Consider the following 17,132-nt stretch of genomic DNA (forward strand, 5'->3'; position numbering starts at 1 on the left):
ATCAGTTATCTATATCTTCCATGCTAAGCACGCTAGTGGCGGTTCCCAAGCGATAAAGTAAAGGTTATGACTCCGTAGTAGTTTTTGTTTGATTATTTGTAAGCTCTTTTCTTTTTGCAGTTTGGGACTGGGCATTGCTATTACCTTCCTTTTCCCGTGCAATGGCGAGTGAATAAACAGTCAACCTGAGAATAACCTGTCTAGCATGGAAGATACCGACTACCTCCTGTCATTCTACGAACAAAAAGGATCTTTATTTGAAGTGTTTAGAGATGGCACATGCAAATTTACTTAGGACGGCAGTGTAATACCGCATATAGGTAGGTATGGTGGAGTCATCTGGAATTACTTGGGTTTCAGGTTGATGTACAAGTAGAATTCCCACTTAGTATAGGCGAAGGCTAGCAAATAGGTTGAGAAGCGGCCAGCTAGAGAGCAACAATGGTCATGTACATGCATTATGCATAAGTAACATTGGACACTAGCATGAGTAGGATATGAACACCATGAACATAAATATCATAGAAGCTATGTTGGTTTTGATTCAACTACATGCATGAACAAGTGCCAAGTCAAGCCTCTCGAACATTCAGAGGAGGATACCATATCATCATACTACATCACAATCATTTTAATGCGATGTTGACATCCAAGATAAATCATTATCCACTCCTAGATACTTATGCATGGCATGAGAAACTATAATCTCTAATTGTCATTGCAAACATGTGTAATCATAATGAGTTGAATCATGGATACTAGGTTAAACATATTTACAAAAACAGAACAAGTCGAGTTCATACCCGTTTCTCTCTGCCACGGCCAGCTCATCATATACCGTCATTATTGCCTTTCACTTGCACGACCGAACGATATGCAAATAATAATAGTGCAAGAGTTCCATGGACTAAGCTGGAATCTGCAAACATTTTATTCAATAGGAGAAGACAAGATAAATGGGCTCTTTGTTAGATTAACAATTATGCAAATGAGAGCCACTCAACATTTTCATCGTGGTCTTCTCCTCGGTACGACTCAATAAAAAGAAGAGAAATTCAGAGAAACACACTAAAATATTTTTGGAGTTTTTGATTTTCCTGAACAAGCAAAATAAAAAAGGAAAAGCAAAAACGAGAAAAACTATTTACACGGGAAAGCTCCCAACAAGTAAAAAAGAACAAGGAAATCTTTTTGGGTTTTCTTTTTAGTGCTACAACAATTTAAACTAGGAAGAAAAAAACGAAAAGAAGCAAGAAATATTTTTGTATTTTATCAAAGTTTTTCAAACACACAAGAAGAAAGCGAGAAAATAAATTTAGCATGGATAATACAATGAAAGAGTGTGAACACCAACAATTGAAATGAAATGTTTGAACATGAATGTAATGTCGGTGGAAATATGTACTCCCCCAAGCTTAGGCTTTTGGCCTAACTTGGTAATCAGTAGTCGAAGAAGCCATGGGGTCCCATGTTGAAATGCTGGGGAGCGGGCACCTGTGGATCCCACTGCTAAGGCTCCTCCTCTACTGCAGCTAGGTTGTTCCGGTAGGCGACGATGTCCGTACGCATAATCCTGTATCCACCCCTGGCAATAGGATCAAACAAAGCAGGTGCTGGTAATGGAATAATATCATGGGTTCTCACACTGAAAACCAGGTTATACGGAATAGGGATGTTAGGATAATCGATAGCAATAAACTGGTGGTATTCCATAGCAGCGCGATCTAGGTGAACCTTGGGTAGAGGATAATCATGCTGCGTATTTGAATGTTAAAGTGAGCTGCCAAGCGAGTAGCGTAAATACCACCATGTATTTTACCCTTGGATTTATTAATGTGGAGGCGACATGCTACAATAGCTCCCAAACTATAAGTGTTGTCGCCTTCAAGTGCACGACGTAAAACAGCAAGGTCTGGAGCACTGAGTGCACGCACCTTCTCTCTTGCAAGCAGGCACTTTGCAATGAAAAGAGCAAAATAATGAACAACAGGAAAGTGCAAGCTAGTAGCGGTGACACTTGACACCCCTCTCTCATCCCCCACAGACAGGGTACGATAGAAACCCTCAAACTCTGCGGGTTTGAGAGCAAGAACACGAGAGAGAGAGAGAGAGAGCAATGGTGATTTTTTCTAGAGGTAGGTGGTGATATGGGATGAAGAGATAAGTGAGGGGGCCCACGTGGGGACCACAACCCACCAGGGCGCGCCTGGGGGTCCTGGCGCGCCCAGGTGGGTTGTGCCTACCTGGTGCACCTTCCTCTCATGTTATTTGCACCCAAAAATCTTAAATATTTACAAAAAAATCGTATTAAATTTTCAGAGCATTCTGAGAACTTTTATTTGTGAGGTATTTTTTATTGCACGGGAAATTTAGAAAGCAGACAAAACATTGCATTTTATTTTATTTAACTAATAGGAACAAAAAATAAAAGGTAGGGACAGAAGATAGTGCTCACTAAATTCATCAACTTCATACCTCTCAAAAATGATCCATTAATAAGGTTGATCAGGTCTTATTAACAACCACTTTCGATTGACATGAAACCGAAGAACTTTCGTAAATCACTAAGTTACCTCAACGGTGATATGAATGTCCCCAACAATAAGCATTTCATATTTCTTTTTAACAGTAGGTAGAGGTAGTTGAAAACTTCCAATAGTGATTGTCGGAGATTTTTCAATAACATTAATACCATTCACTTGGAATTGTTTCTTCGGAAAGTGCACCGTGTTTTCCTTACCTTACCATGAAAAGGGCATAGGTTTTTGAACCCATCGTTCTCTTTCCTTACCGTGTTTTCTAGCCACAAAGTCTCTTTTATCATATCTTTTATATTTAGATTGTGGGTTATCAAGATCAACAACTGGTTCTATTTCAACATCATTATCTGGTTCTTTTTCATTGTTTGGTTGAGTATCTTCATGAACATCAGCATTACCTTTTTCATTATCACTAGGTGAATGTTCATTGCCAGATTGAGTTTCAGCATCAGAAATAGAAACATCATTATCATGATCAGGAGGTTTTTCTACCTTCAGATTCACTAGAAGCATGCAAAGTCCAATCATTTTTCTTTTTCTTCTTCTTTTTAGACGGACTAGGTGCAGTGGTATTATTCCTTTGTGAATCATGTTCAATTCTTTTTTGGGTGTCCCTCAGGATAAAGTGGTTCCCGAGTCATTTTACCTCCTCTAGTTGCAACTCTAACAGCAAAGTCATGTATGTTGTTATTCATTTCATCAAGCAATTCTCTTTGAGATTTAGCAACTTGTTCTAACTGAGTTTGTACCATAGAAGCATGCTTTCCCACACCTCTAACATCATTTGAGATTCTAAATAACAAGTCACTCAAGCGAGCAATCATATCAGAATTGTATTTCAATTGTTTCATAACATTTGCATTGAAGTGATCTTGTTTTCTAATGTAATTGTCAAACTCATAAAGGCATTGGCTAGGGTGCATATTGTGAGGATTATCATTATCATTGAATTTCATTAGAGAATTTACCTCTACCACCTTAGGCCGTGGTGGTGTATCAAGCTCATGTATTTCTTCAATAGGAGGTAAAAAATTTACATCCTTAGCTTTAATACCTTTTTCCTTCTTAGATTTCTTTGCCTCTTGCATATCTTCAGGACTGAGATATAAAATACCCCTCCTCTTCGGAGTGTTCAGTAGGTGGTTCAGGAAGAGTCCAATCATCATAGTTTCTCAATGTGTTATTCAATAATTCTTCATCTTGCCCAATAGTTCATTCCCTGAAAACACAACTAGCACAACTATCTAGGAAATCCCTAGAAGCATTAGTTAGTCTGTTATACAAGATATCAAGCATTTCATTTTTCTTAAGAGGATGACCAGGCAAAGCATTAAGCAATTGGAGAAGCCTCCCCCAAGCTTGTGGGAGACTCTCTTCTTCAATTTTCCCAAAGTTAAATATTTCCTGTAAGGCAGCTTCTTTCTTATGAGCAGGAAAATATTTTTTAGAAAAGTAATAAATCATATCCTAGGGACTGCGCACACAACTAGGAGCAAGAGTATTGTACCAAGCTTTAGCATCACCCTTTAATGAGAACGGAAATAATTTGAGAATATAGTAATAGCGAATTTTCTCATCATGAGCAAAAAGGGTGGCTATGTCATTCAACTTAGTAAGATGTGCCACAACAGTTTCAGTTTCATAACCATGGTAAGGATCAGATTCAACCAAAGTAATTAACTCTGGGTCGACAGAGAATTCGAAGTAGCAAACTTAGGATCACATTTCATTCTAGCATTCAAAGATTTCTCTTTATACTTGCATAATAATTTCTCTAGATCATCTCTATCCTTACAAGCAAGAATATCTCTAGTTGCCTCCTCACCCATAACATAACCTTCCGATACCTTTGGCAATTCATATCTAGGAGGGCTAGTTCTAGTAGGTGTTTCAAGATTTTCAGTTTCAAGCTCATCATCGGTTTCAACAATATCACGTTGTCTTACTCTAGCAAGTTGTTCATCAAGAAATTCACCTAGTGGCACATTATCATCAAGAAAGGTAGTAGCATCATCATAAGCATCGTTCATAGCAGAAGTAGCATCATCAATAACTTGCGACATATCAGGATTGATAGCATGTGGTGGTGTTGCAATTTTACTTATAACAGAAGGTGAATCTAAAGCAGAGCTAGATGGCAGTTCCTTACCTCCCCTCGTCTTAGAGGGAAAAAACTTGGTCTTAGCATCCTTCAGAGTCTTCATAGTGCTAAATTAATAATAATCCCAAGTGACTCAACAATTATAGCTCTGCTCCCCGGCAACGGCGCCAGAAAAAGGTCTTGATAACCCACAAGTATAGGGGATCGCAACAGTTTTCGAGGGTAGAGTATTCAACCCAAATTTATAGATTCGACACAAGGGGAGTCAAAGAATATTTGTAAGTATTAGCAGCTGAGTTGTCAATTCAACCACACCTAGAGATTAATTATCTGCAGCAAAGTGATCAGTAGCAAAGTAGTATGATAATTTTGATAATAGTAGCAGCAGCAATAGTAACGGTAACAGTGATAGCGGTGATTTTGTAGCAAGTGCAACAATAACAATAGCAGCAGTAACTTAGCAAGAATAATATAAGAGAAAAACGTAGGCATTGGATCGATGATTTGTTGGATGATATTCATCATGTGACAGTCATAACCTTGGGCGATACGGCACTAGCTCCAGTTCATAAATATAATGTAGGCATGTATTCCGTAAATAGTCATACGTGCTTATGGAAAGAACTTGCATGACATCTTTTGTCCTACCTACCATGGCAGCGGGGTCCTATTGGAAACTAAGGGATATTAAGGCCTCCTTTTAATAGAGAACCGGAACAAAGCATTAACACACGGTGAATACATGAACTCCTCAAACTACGGTCATCACCGGGAGTGGTCCCGACTATTGTCACTCCGGGGTTGCCGGATCATAACACATAGTAGGTCACTATAACTTGCAAGATCGGATCTAGAACATAGATATAATGGTGATAACATAAACGGTTCAGATCTGAAATTATGGCACCCGGGCCAAAAGTGACAAGTATTAAGCATGGAAAAGTCATAGCAACATCAATATCAGAACATAGTGGATACTAGGGATCAAGCCCTAACAAAACTATCTAGATTACATGACGAATCTCATCCAACTCCTCACTGACGAGCGAGCCTATGAAGGAATTACTCACTCCCGGTGGGGAGCATCATGAAATTGGCGTTGGAGAATGGTTGGTGATGACGAAAATCGAAGATGCCCCTCTCTGGAGCCCCAAACGGACTCTAGATCTGGCCTCGCGATGAAGAACAGGAGACGGCGGCGGCTCCGTCTCGTGGAACGTTATAATTCTTTCTCCCTGATTTTTTCTGGAAAAATAGGATTTTATAGCGTCGGTTTCAGGGTCTGCGGGGCCACCAGGTGGGGGCAGCCCACCTGGGCGCGCCTGGAGGAGGGGTGCGCCCTGTTGGGTTGTGCCCCCCTCCGGTGGTTCTTGGCTCTAGAAATTTTCTTTTATTGCATAAAAAATCCTCGCAAAGTTTCGTTCCATTTCGAGAACTTTTATTTCTGCACAGAAACAACACCATGGTAGTTCTGCTGAAAATAGCGTTAGTCTGGGTTAGTTTCATTCAAATCATGCAAATTAGAGTCCATAACAAGAGGAAAAGAGTTAGGAAAAGTAGATAGATGGAGACATATCAGCACCCATGGTGTCAACTCAATCCAAAAGAGGTGGTTGTTCACACAACAAGCATGCAACAAGTTCTGTGCCGTGCTTGAGAGTGTTGAAGCCTATCCCGTGAGTGGCCTAGGCGTGGGCGACTTGGTTTGAAATTCTTCTCTTCGTTCCTATGACATGTTCGTGTTTGTTGCATTTTTCGTGTCCTTGGCTATTACATTTGTGGCCTTCACTATGTTTGTGTAAGCATTCCAAGCTTTGGAAGCCTTCAAGGCCCGGCATAAGAACAAGCCATTCAGCCTCACCCATTGTTGGACGCTCATCAAAGATTTGCCCCAAGTTCAAAGATGAATATGCCGCTCTAAAGAGGCATGGAGAGCCGATGACCGTGGATGGGCATGAAGATGGAGTAAAGAGGCCTAGGGACAAGACGAACTCGAAGGTGGACAATAAGCGTTATGTGGCATCTTTCGCCTTGCAAGAAACTTTGCAAGGCATGATGACCCAAAAGGAAGTAAGACGAGAGGAAGCGCCAAGAAAAAGATGAGCAAATGAAGGCATACATGGAGCTCCAAACGAAGAAGCTTGACATGAAGGAGGCCGTTAAGAGGAGGAAGCTCAAGATCGAGGAGGCCGTCCAAAGGAAGAAGCTCGAGATCAAGGCCGCCAATGCAAACACCAAAGCAAAAGAGGTGGCGCTAGCTTTCATGACTGTTGAAAGATCGTGGATGTCGCCTAGAGGGGGGGGGGTGAATAGGCGATTTAAAATAATTACGGTTTAGGCTTGAACAAATGCGGAATAAACCTAGCGGTTAATTTGTCAAGCACAAAACCTACAACAACTAGGCTCACCTATGTGCACCAACAACTTATGCTAACCAAGATAAACAACTAGGTGATAGCAAGATATATGACAAGAAACAATAAGGCTATCACAAAGTAAAGTGCATAAGTAAAGGGCTCAGGTAAGAGATAACCGAGGCACGCGGAGACGATGATGTATCCCGAAGTTCACACCCTTGCGGATGCTAATCTCCGTTTTGAGCGGTGTGGAGGCACAATGCTCCCCAAGAAGCCACTAGGGCCACCGTAATCTCCTCACGCCCTCGCACAATGCAAGATGCCGTGATTCCACTAAGGGACCCTTGAGGGCGGTCACCGAACCCGTACAAATGGCAACCCTTGGGCGCGGTCACCGAACCCGTACACTTTGGCAACCCTTGGGGGCGGTCACCGGAACCCGTCAAATTGCTCGGGGCGATCTCCACAACCTAATTCGAGACCCCGACGCTTGCCCGGTGCTTTACACCACAATGATTGAGCTCCGAACACCACCAACCGTCTAGGGCGCCCAAGCACCCAAGAGGAACAAGCTCAAGGGTACCAAGCACCCAAGAGTAATAAGCTTCTCAACTTGTAACTTCCACGTATCACCGTGGAGAACTCAAACCGATGCACCAAATGCAATGGCAAGGGCACACGGAGTGCCCAAGTCCTTCTCTCTCAAATCCCACCGAAGCAACTAATGCTAGGGAGGAAAATGAGAGCAAGAACAAGAAGGAGAACACCAAGAACTCCAAGATCTAGATCCAAGGGGTTCCCCTCACATAGAGGAGAAAGTGATTGGTGGAAATGTGGATCTAGATCTCCTCTCTCTTTTCCCTCAAAAACTAGCAAGAATCCATGGAGGGATTGAGAGTTAGCAAGCTCGAAGAAGGTCAACAATGGGGGAAGAACACGAGCTCAAAAGATAAGGTTCATTGGGGAAGAAGACCCCCTTTTATAGGAGGGGGAAAATCCAACCGTTATGTGCTCAGCCCGCACACGAGCGGTACTACCGCTCCACGAGCGGTACTACCGCTCGGGCGGAAGAAGCAGGGAAACGGATCAACAAAACATGAACCTTGGGGCGGTAGTACCGCTTATAAGCGGTACTACCGCTCACCCTAGTGGTACTACCGTGGAGTCTGGAGGGCAGGAGGGTGACAGACCCGAGCGGTACTGCCGCGGTGGTTGGGCGGTACTACCGCTCGTGAGCGGTACTGCCGCCCTACTGCCGCTGCGAAGTACCGCACTATCCGACACGAAAAATGACCCCTCGAGTCGACGTGGTAGGGGCTTGGTACCGTAGCGGTACTACTGCTGAGGACCCACCAGCGGTACTACCGCTGCGGAGTGGTACTGCCACTTGTGACCCCTAAGCGGTACTACCGCTGGGTACCGTGGTACTACCGCTGGGACCATCCTAAAGCCACTTCCACGAAAACAGGAATACTCCACGGGAAACCAAAACTGCCATAACTTCTGCATATGAGCTCCGAATTGAGCAAACTCAAGCTTGTTGGATACAAGACGACGAGTAGCATCAAAACAGCGAGTGAAACCTCCAACCGAGAAGAACCGGCATAACCTTCCAACATCGAAAACATCATAGAAGATGCGAGTGAACTCCATTTTCGATGAACTCGAGCTTGTCATCAAGATGACCATAAGCTCCAAAACTCACAAAGAGAAAAACCAAACAAGAACCAAGAAAGATGATGCAAGGATGCAATGGTTTGAGCTCTCTACGAATGATACGATCAAGCTACTCATCGAGAGCCCCCCTTGATAGTACGGCAATCGATCCTATAACCCGGTCTCCCAACTACCATCATGAGACCGGTAAAATAGAAAACCTATCAAGGGCAAACCTTTGCCTTGCACATGGTCCACTTGAGCTAGATGATGACGATCATGACTCCCTCAAGTTGGACCACCTTTCTTGGTTGCGTTGGCTCGATGAAGACTAGTTGATTGCTCCCCCATACTCCACTATGGGTGAGCCACTCTTCCGCACATCTTCACAAGTCCATTGTCACCATAATGGACGGCAAGCTTCAAGCATTTGATCTCTTCATGATGCTTCACTTGAACTTGCACACCGCAACATCTTCACAAGTCCATTGTCACCACAATGGACGGCAAGCTTCAAGCATTTGATCTCTTCATGATGCTTCACTTGAACTTGCACACCGCAACCTATCCCCACAAAGAACTCTCACGAAGATCATGGGTTAGTACACAAAGCGTAATTGACAATGCTTACCACACCATGGGGTCGCTTGATCCCTCTTGGTACATCTTCTACGCTTTGTGAGTTGATCAAGTTGATTCACTCTTGACTTAGTCTTGATCAACCTTGAATCTTTTCAACTCTCTTCATTGGATGATGTCTTGAAGATATACATGAATGATCACACAATCTTCTTCTCCAAGACATGCTTGCAATAAGCTCAACTCTCGCATGACCAATCTTTGGATAATTCCTTAATAACACCTTGATCACCACATAAACTCCTTGAAACCAACACATGAACTTCAAGAAATGCCTATGGACAAATCCTTCAAATATAACCCAAGGCAACAATTAGTCCATGGAGATTGTCATCAATTACCAAAACCAAACATGGGGGCACCGCATGTTCTTTCAACCGTGAATTTGAGCAAGATGCCCCAAAAAAAAAGAAGTTGGTTCGAGAAGAAGCAAAAGGAGATACTTGATCAAGATGATTGAGCCCGCTTGTGTGCCGACTGAACTAGGGAGAACACGAGACATGAACTATGGTTGTTTTCTGTGCGCTGGCATGTGTGTCGGACGCTGGCTTTGTCTACCAGTATGAAACTATGGGCGGTGATCATTTTGTAGGCTGACATGTGTGCCGACCGTTGACGCTCTGACCGGCATGAACTATGCAGCTGGCATGAACAACAGCCACAGGTCCAAATTCAGATTTCATTTACTTTGCAAAATATTCACGTGGACGGACGAAATGTTTCCGCCGGTTGGGCGCACGGCCATCATAATTGTAGAAACGGTCAGAGGCCATTCCTTTGTCCGACTCAAGCAAACGAAATTCAGACAAAACAGACTTCCGTTTGGGTTGCGTGTGTGATTCAGCCTCAGAACCAAGATACACTAGTAGAATGCACGTGCGTTGCTATGGGCTATAATGCAAATACTTTTGGAAGCATCTCTGGTCTGAACTCTTAATCCAGTTGTGTCCCTTAATCAAAATTGTGTGCGTCTTAGGAGCTACTATAGGTTTGCTCCTGTGGTTGTTGGCCAGTGGTCGGCATCTTATCATGAGATCATAGCATTCTCTCTTTAGTTTTTCATTTTTCCATTTTCTTTATTTTCCCTGTACTGTTGGCATGCTCTCGCCCTTCCTCTATCAATGAAAACGCAGCTCACCTTTGTACTTTCTATGCTGCTTCATGTGTGTGTTTTCTGTTAGAGAGAAAGTTCTTGTGTTAGCGAGAGATGTAGAACTGCCTAATGGAACTGCAGTTGATCATTCAAAAGCAGCATCAGATCGAAACAAGCTCATCTCACAATAGTTCTAGCTGATTTTTTTATATAATATGCGAGAAAGTACCCTTCGCTAGTAAAGCCGTGCCACCTCTTCACCTAGTGTGCGATTGTTTTCGATGTTGTGGAGCTACAGTTACGAGCATCTAACAAACATCAAATCATATATTACAAACATGTTCATTTCCATGTTCTCTAAAGCCAGAAGGTATTATAGACATGTTCATTTATATGTTCTCTAAAGCCCGAAGGTCCTAAAGTGTGATTTATGAACACTAGTAGAAAACAGGTTTTGGTCCTGGCTAGATCAGAGCATTAGTCCCGGTCTTGTTACGAACCGGGACTAATGTGAGCATCAGTCTCGGTTCGAGCGGCTAGGACGCCAGCCGGGCCTCAGCAGGCATCAGTCCTGGTTCAACAGGGACCTTTAGTCCCGGTTCCAGACACCAACCGGGACTAAAGGGGTTGCTACCCTTTAGTCCCGGTTGGTGTCTGGAACCGGGACAAAATGGTAGGCCTTTAGTCCTGGCTCTAGACACAAACCAGGACTAAAGTTTTGCCTATATATATCCACGCCCCCCATCTCCTCTGTTTTTTTTGCCGTGGAAGGGTCGGAGGTGTGGACTACTCTGTTTGTTTGCCTATATATGCACATGAGGTGTTCGATGAAATGACCGAGACACACTTAAGCTTTCTCCTCTGTTCTTCCTCCAAGCTCGACATCCAAGCTCCATTTTTTCCAAGATCTGTCTAGGTTTGGCGGTACACTAACTATCCAAGTGTTCTAAAAAGGATAGCAACTTCATCCTTTCATCTCTCACTGCTAGTTTAGCTCATTTCAAATGCTCTAGAAGTAGTGTGGTTTGTGGGTTTTAGTGGAGGAGTGTATGTGTGAGTTTATTGATTTAGATGCACATTGTGAGCTCAAATTTAACTTCTTAGTTTTCACATGTGTAGGGTGTCGTCCCGTCCCCGTTCCCGTCCTCACCGCCGTCAATCACCCGTCCTCACCGCCGTCGATCACCGTGGTGAGCCTCTTGTTCTTATCTTCCTTTAGAAAGAAAAAAATCTTACTTGTATGATTTATATAGCTACTTCTATAATTTTCTTACTTGTATTGTTGTTTGTTATTATATAGTGCCATGGTTTTGGTATCTGCCCCTGTCAGCTCTCGTCCGGTCTATGATTCAGATGTTGGAAATATGCCCTAGAGGCAATAATAAATGATTATTATTATATTTCTTTGTTCATGATAATTGTCTATTGTTCATGCTATAATTGTGTTATCCGGAAATCGTAATACATGTGTGAATACATAGACCACAACGTGTCCCTAGTAAGCCTCTAGTTGACTAGCTCGTTGATCAACAGATAGTCATGGTTTCCTGACTATGGACATTGGATGTCATTGATAACGGGATCACATCATTAGGGGAATGATGTGATGGACAAGACCCAATCCTAAGCATGGCATAAAAGATCGTGTAGTTTCGTTTGCTAGAGCTTTTCCAATGTCAAGTATTTTTTCCTTAGACCATGAGATCGTGCAACTCCCGGATACCGTAGGAGTGCTTTGGGTGTGCCAAACGTCACAATGTAACTGGGTGACTATAAAGGTGCACTACGGGTATCTCCGAAAGTGTCTGTTGGGTTGGCACGGATCGAGACTGGGATTTGTCACTCCGCATGACGGAGAGGTATCTCTGGGCCCACTCGGTAATGCGTCATCATAATGAGCTCAATGTGACTAAGGCGTTAGTCATGGGATCATGCATTGCGGTACGAGTAAAGAGACTTGCCGGTAACGAGATTGAACAAGGTATTGGGATACCGCCGATCGAATCTCGGGCAAGTAACATACCGATTGACAAAGGGAATTGTATACGGGATTGATTGAATCCTCAACATCGTGGTTCATCCGATGAGATCATCGTGGAACATGTGGGAGCCAACATGGGTATCCAGATCCTGCTGTTGGTTATTGACCGGAGAGGCGTCTCGGTCATGTCTGCATGTCTCCCGAACCCGTAGGGTCTACACACTTAAGGTTCGGTGACGCTAGGGTTGAAGAGATATGAGTATGCGGAAACCCGAAAGTTGTTCGGAGTCCCGGATGAGAACCCGGACGTCACGAGGAGTTCCGGAATGGTCCGGAGGTAAAGAATTATATATAGGAAGTCAAGTTTCGGCCACCGGGAAAGTTTCGGGGGTTACTGGTATTGTACCGGGACCACCGGAAGGGTCCCAGGGGTCCACCGGGTGGGGCCACCTATCCCGGAGGGCCCCGTGGGCTGAAGTGGGAAGGGAACCAGCCCCTAGTGGGCTGGGCGCCCCCCATGGGCCTCCCGCCTGCGCCTAGGGTTGGAAACCCTAGGGTGGGGTGGCGCCCCACTTGCCTTGGGGGGCAAGGCACCCCCTGGCCGCCGCCCCCCCCCCCATCAGATGGATCTTGGCCGGCGCCCCCCTCCCAGGGGGCCTATATAAAGGGGGGGAGGGAGGGTAGCAGTACAACAGCCTTGGGCGCCTCCCTCCTCCCCTGCTACACCTCTCCCTCTCGCAGAAGCTCGGCGAAGGCCGTCCGAGACCCGCTACATCCACCACCACGCCGTCGTGCTGCTGGATCTCCATCAATCTCTCCTTCCCCTTGCTGGATCAAGAAGGAGGAGACGTCGCTGCATCGTACGTGTGTTGAACGCGGAGGTGCCGTCCGTTCGGCACTCGGTCATCGGTGATTTGAATCACGACGAGTACGACTCCGTCATCCACGTTCATTGGAACGCTTCTGCTCGCGATCTACAAGGGTATGTAGATGCACTCCTTTCCCCTCGTTGCTAGTATAGTCCATAGATGCATCTTGGTGAGCGTAGGAAAATTTTAAAATTATGCTACGATTCCCAACAGTGGTATCAGAGCCAGGCCTATGCGTAGTTACTATGCACGAGTAGAACACAAAGAAGTTGTGGGCGTTGATGTTGCCAATTCTTCTTGCCGCTACTAGTCGTTTCTTGTTTCGGCGGCATTGTAGGATGAAGCGGCCCGGACCGACCTTACACGTACGCTTACGTGAGACAGGTTCCACCGACTGACATGCACTAGTTGCATAAGGTGGCTAGCGGGTGTCTGTCTCTCCTACTTTAGTCGGAACGGATTCGATGAAAAGGGTCCTTTTGAAGGGTAAATAGAAATTGGCAAATCACGTTGTGGTCATACGTAGGTAATAAACGTTCTTGCTAGAAACCTACAAACCACGTAAAAACTTGCAACAACTATTAGAGGACGTCTAACTTGTTTTTGCAGCAAGTGCTATGTGATGTGATATGGCCAGAAGATGTGATGAATGATATATGTGATGTATGAGATTGATCATATTCTTGTAATAGGAATCACGACTTGCATGTCGATGAGTATGACAACCGGCAGGAGCCATAGGAGTTGTCTTTATTATTTTGTATGACCTGCGTGTCATTGAATAACGCCATGTAAATTACTTTACTTTGTTGCTAAACGCGTTAGCCATAGAAGTAGAAGTAATCGTTGGCGTGATGACTTCATGAAGACACGATGATGGAGATCATGGTGTCATGCCGGTGATGAAGATGATCATGGTGCCCCGAAGATGGAGATCAAAGGAGCATAATGATATTGGCCATATCATGTCACTATTTGATTGCATGTGATGTTTATCATGTTTTTGCATCTTATTTGCTTAGAACGACGGTAGTAAGTAAGATGATCCCTTATGATAATTTCAAGTAAAGTGTTCCCCCTAACTGTGCACTGTTGCGAAGGTTCGTTGTTTCGAAGCACCACGTGATGATCGGGTGTGATAGATTCTAACGTTCGCATACAACGGGTGTTGACGAGCCTAGCATGTACAGACATGGCCTCAGAACACACGCAATACATTAGGTTGACTTGACGAGCCTAACATGTACAGACATGGCCTCGGAACACGGAGGACCGAAAGGTCGAGCATGAGTCGTATAGAAGATACGATCAACATGGAGATGTTCACCGATCTTGACTAGTCTGTCTCACGTGATGATCGGACACGGCCTAGTTAACTCAGATCATGTTTCACTTAGATGACTAAGAGGGATGTCTATCTGAGTGGGAGTTCATTGTGTAATTTGATTAGATGAACTTAATTATCATGAACTTAGTCTAAAATCTTTACACTATGTCTTGTAGATCTAATGGCCAACGTTGTCCTCAATTTCAACGCGTTCCTAGAGAAAACCAAGCTGAAAGATGATGGCAGCAACTATATGGACTGGGTCCGGAACCTGAGGATCATCCTCATAGTAGCCAAGAAAGATTATGTCTTAGAAGCACCGCTAGGTGAAGCACCAATCCCAGATAACCAAGACGTTATGAACGCTTGGCAGCAGCGTGCTGATGATTACTCCCTCGTTCAGTGCGGCATGCTTTACAGCTTAGAACCGGGTCTTCAAAAGCGTTTTGAGAAACATGGAGCATATGAGATGTTCGAGGAGCTGAAAATGGTTTTCCAAGCTCATGCCCGGGTCGAGAGATATGAAGTCTCCGACAAGTTCTTCAGCTGTAAAATGGAGGAGAATAGTTCTGTTAGTGAGCACATACTCAGAATGTCTGGGTTACACAACCGCTTATCCCAGCTGGGAGTTAATCTCCCGGATGACGCGGTCATTGACAAAATCCTCCAGTCGCTTCCACCAAGCTACAAGAGCTTTGTGATGAACTTCAATATGCAGGGGATGGAAAAGACCATTCCTGAGGTATATTCAATGCTGAAATCAGCTGAAGGGGAGATCAGAAAAGAACATCAAGTGTTGATGGTGAATAAAACCACTAAGTTCAAGAAGGGCAAGGGTAAGAAGAACTTCAAGAAGGACGGCAAGGGAGTTGCCGCGCCCGGTAAGCCAGTTACTGGGAAGAAGTCAAAGAATGGACCCAAGCCTGAAACTGAGTGCTTTAATTGCAAGGGAAGTGGTCACTGGAAGCGGAACTGCCCCAAATACTTAGCGGACAAGAAGGCTGGCAACGCCAAAGGTATATGTGATATACATGTAATTGATGTGTACCTTACCAGTACTCGTAGTAGCTCCTGGGTATTTGATACCGGTGCGGTTGCTCATATTTGTAACTCAAAACAGGAACTACGGAATAAACGGAGACTGGCGAAGAACGAGGTGACGATGCGCGTCGGGAATGGTTCCAAGGTCGATGTGATCACCGTCGGCACGCTACCTCTGCATCTACCCACGGGATTAGTTTTAAACCTCAATAATTGTTATTTAGTGCCAGCTTTGAGCATGAACATTGTATATGGATCTCGTTTAATTCGAGATGGCTACTCATTTAAATCCGAGAATAATGGTTGTTCTATTTATTTGAGAGATATGTTTTATGGTCATGCCCCGCTGGTCAATGGTTTATTCTTGATGAATCTCGAACATGATGTTACACATATTCATAGTGTGAATACCAAAAGATGTAAAGTTGATAACGATAGTCCCACATACTTGTGGCACTGCCGCCTTGGTCACATTGGTGTCAAGCGCATGAAGAAGCTCCATGCAGATGGACTTTTGGAGTCTCTTGATTACGAATCATTTGACACGTGCGAACCATGCCTTATGGGTAAGATGACCAAGACTCCGTTCTCCGGAACAATGGAGCGAGCAACCAACTTATTGGAAATCATACATACCGATGTGTGCGGTCCAATGAGTGTTGAGGCTCGCAATGGATATCGTTATGTTCTCACTCTCACTGATGACTTAAGTAGATATGGGTATGTCTACCTAATGAAACACAAGTCTGAAACCTTTGAAAAGTTCAAGGAATTTCCGAGTGAGGTTGAGAATCAACGTGACAGGAAAATAAAATTCTTACGATCAGATCGTGGTGGAGAATATTTAAGTCACGAGTTTGGTACACACTTAAGGAAATGTGGAATAGTTTCACAACTCACGCCGCCTGGAACACCTCAGAGAAACGGTGTGTCCGAACGTCGTAATCGCACTTTATTGGATATGGTGCGATCTATGATGTCTCTTACCGATTTACCGCTCTCATTTTGGGGCTATGCTTTAGAGACTGCCGCATTCACTTTAAATAGGGCTCCGTCAAAATCCGTTGAGACGACACCGTATGAATTATGGTTTGGGAAGAAACCTAAGCTGTCGTTTCTAAAAGTTTGGGGATGCGATGCTTATGTCAAGAAACTTCAACCTGAAAAGCTCGAACCCAAGTCGGAAAAATGCGTCTTCATAGGATACCCTAAGGAAACTATTGGGTATACCTTCTACCTCAGATCCGAAGGCAAGATCTTCGTTGACAAGAACGGGTCCTTTCTAGAGAAGGAGTTTCTCTCGAAAGAATTGAGTGGGAGGAAAGTGGAACTTGATGAGGTGATAGTCACCCCTTCCGAACCGGAAAGTAGCGCAACGCGGGAAGATGTTCCTGTGGTGCCTACACCGACTGAGGAGGAAGTTAATGATGATGATCATGAAGCTTCGGATCAAGTTACTACTGAACTTCGTAGGTCCACAAGGACACGTTCCGCACCAGAGTGGTACGGCAACCCTGTCCTGGAAATC

The sequence above is a fragment of the Aegilops tauschii genome, chromosome 7, assembly GCF_002575655.3.
Source record: "Aegilops tauschii subsp. strangulata cultivar AL8/78 chromosome 7, Aet v6.0, whole genome shotgun sequence".
In the NCBI taxonomy this organism is placed as follows: Eukaryota; Viridiplantae; Streptophyta; class Magnoliopsida; order Poales; family Poaceae; genus Aegilops; species Aegilops tauschii.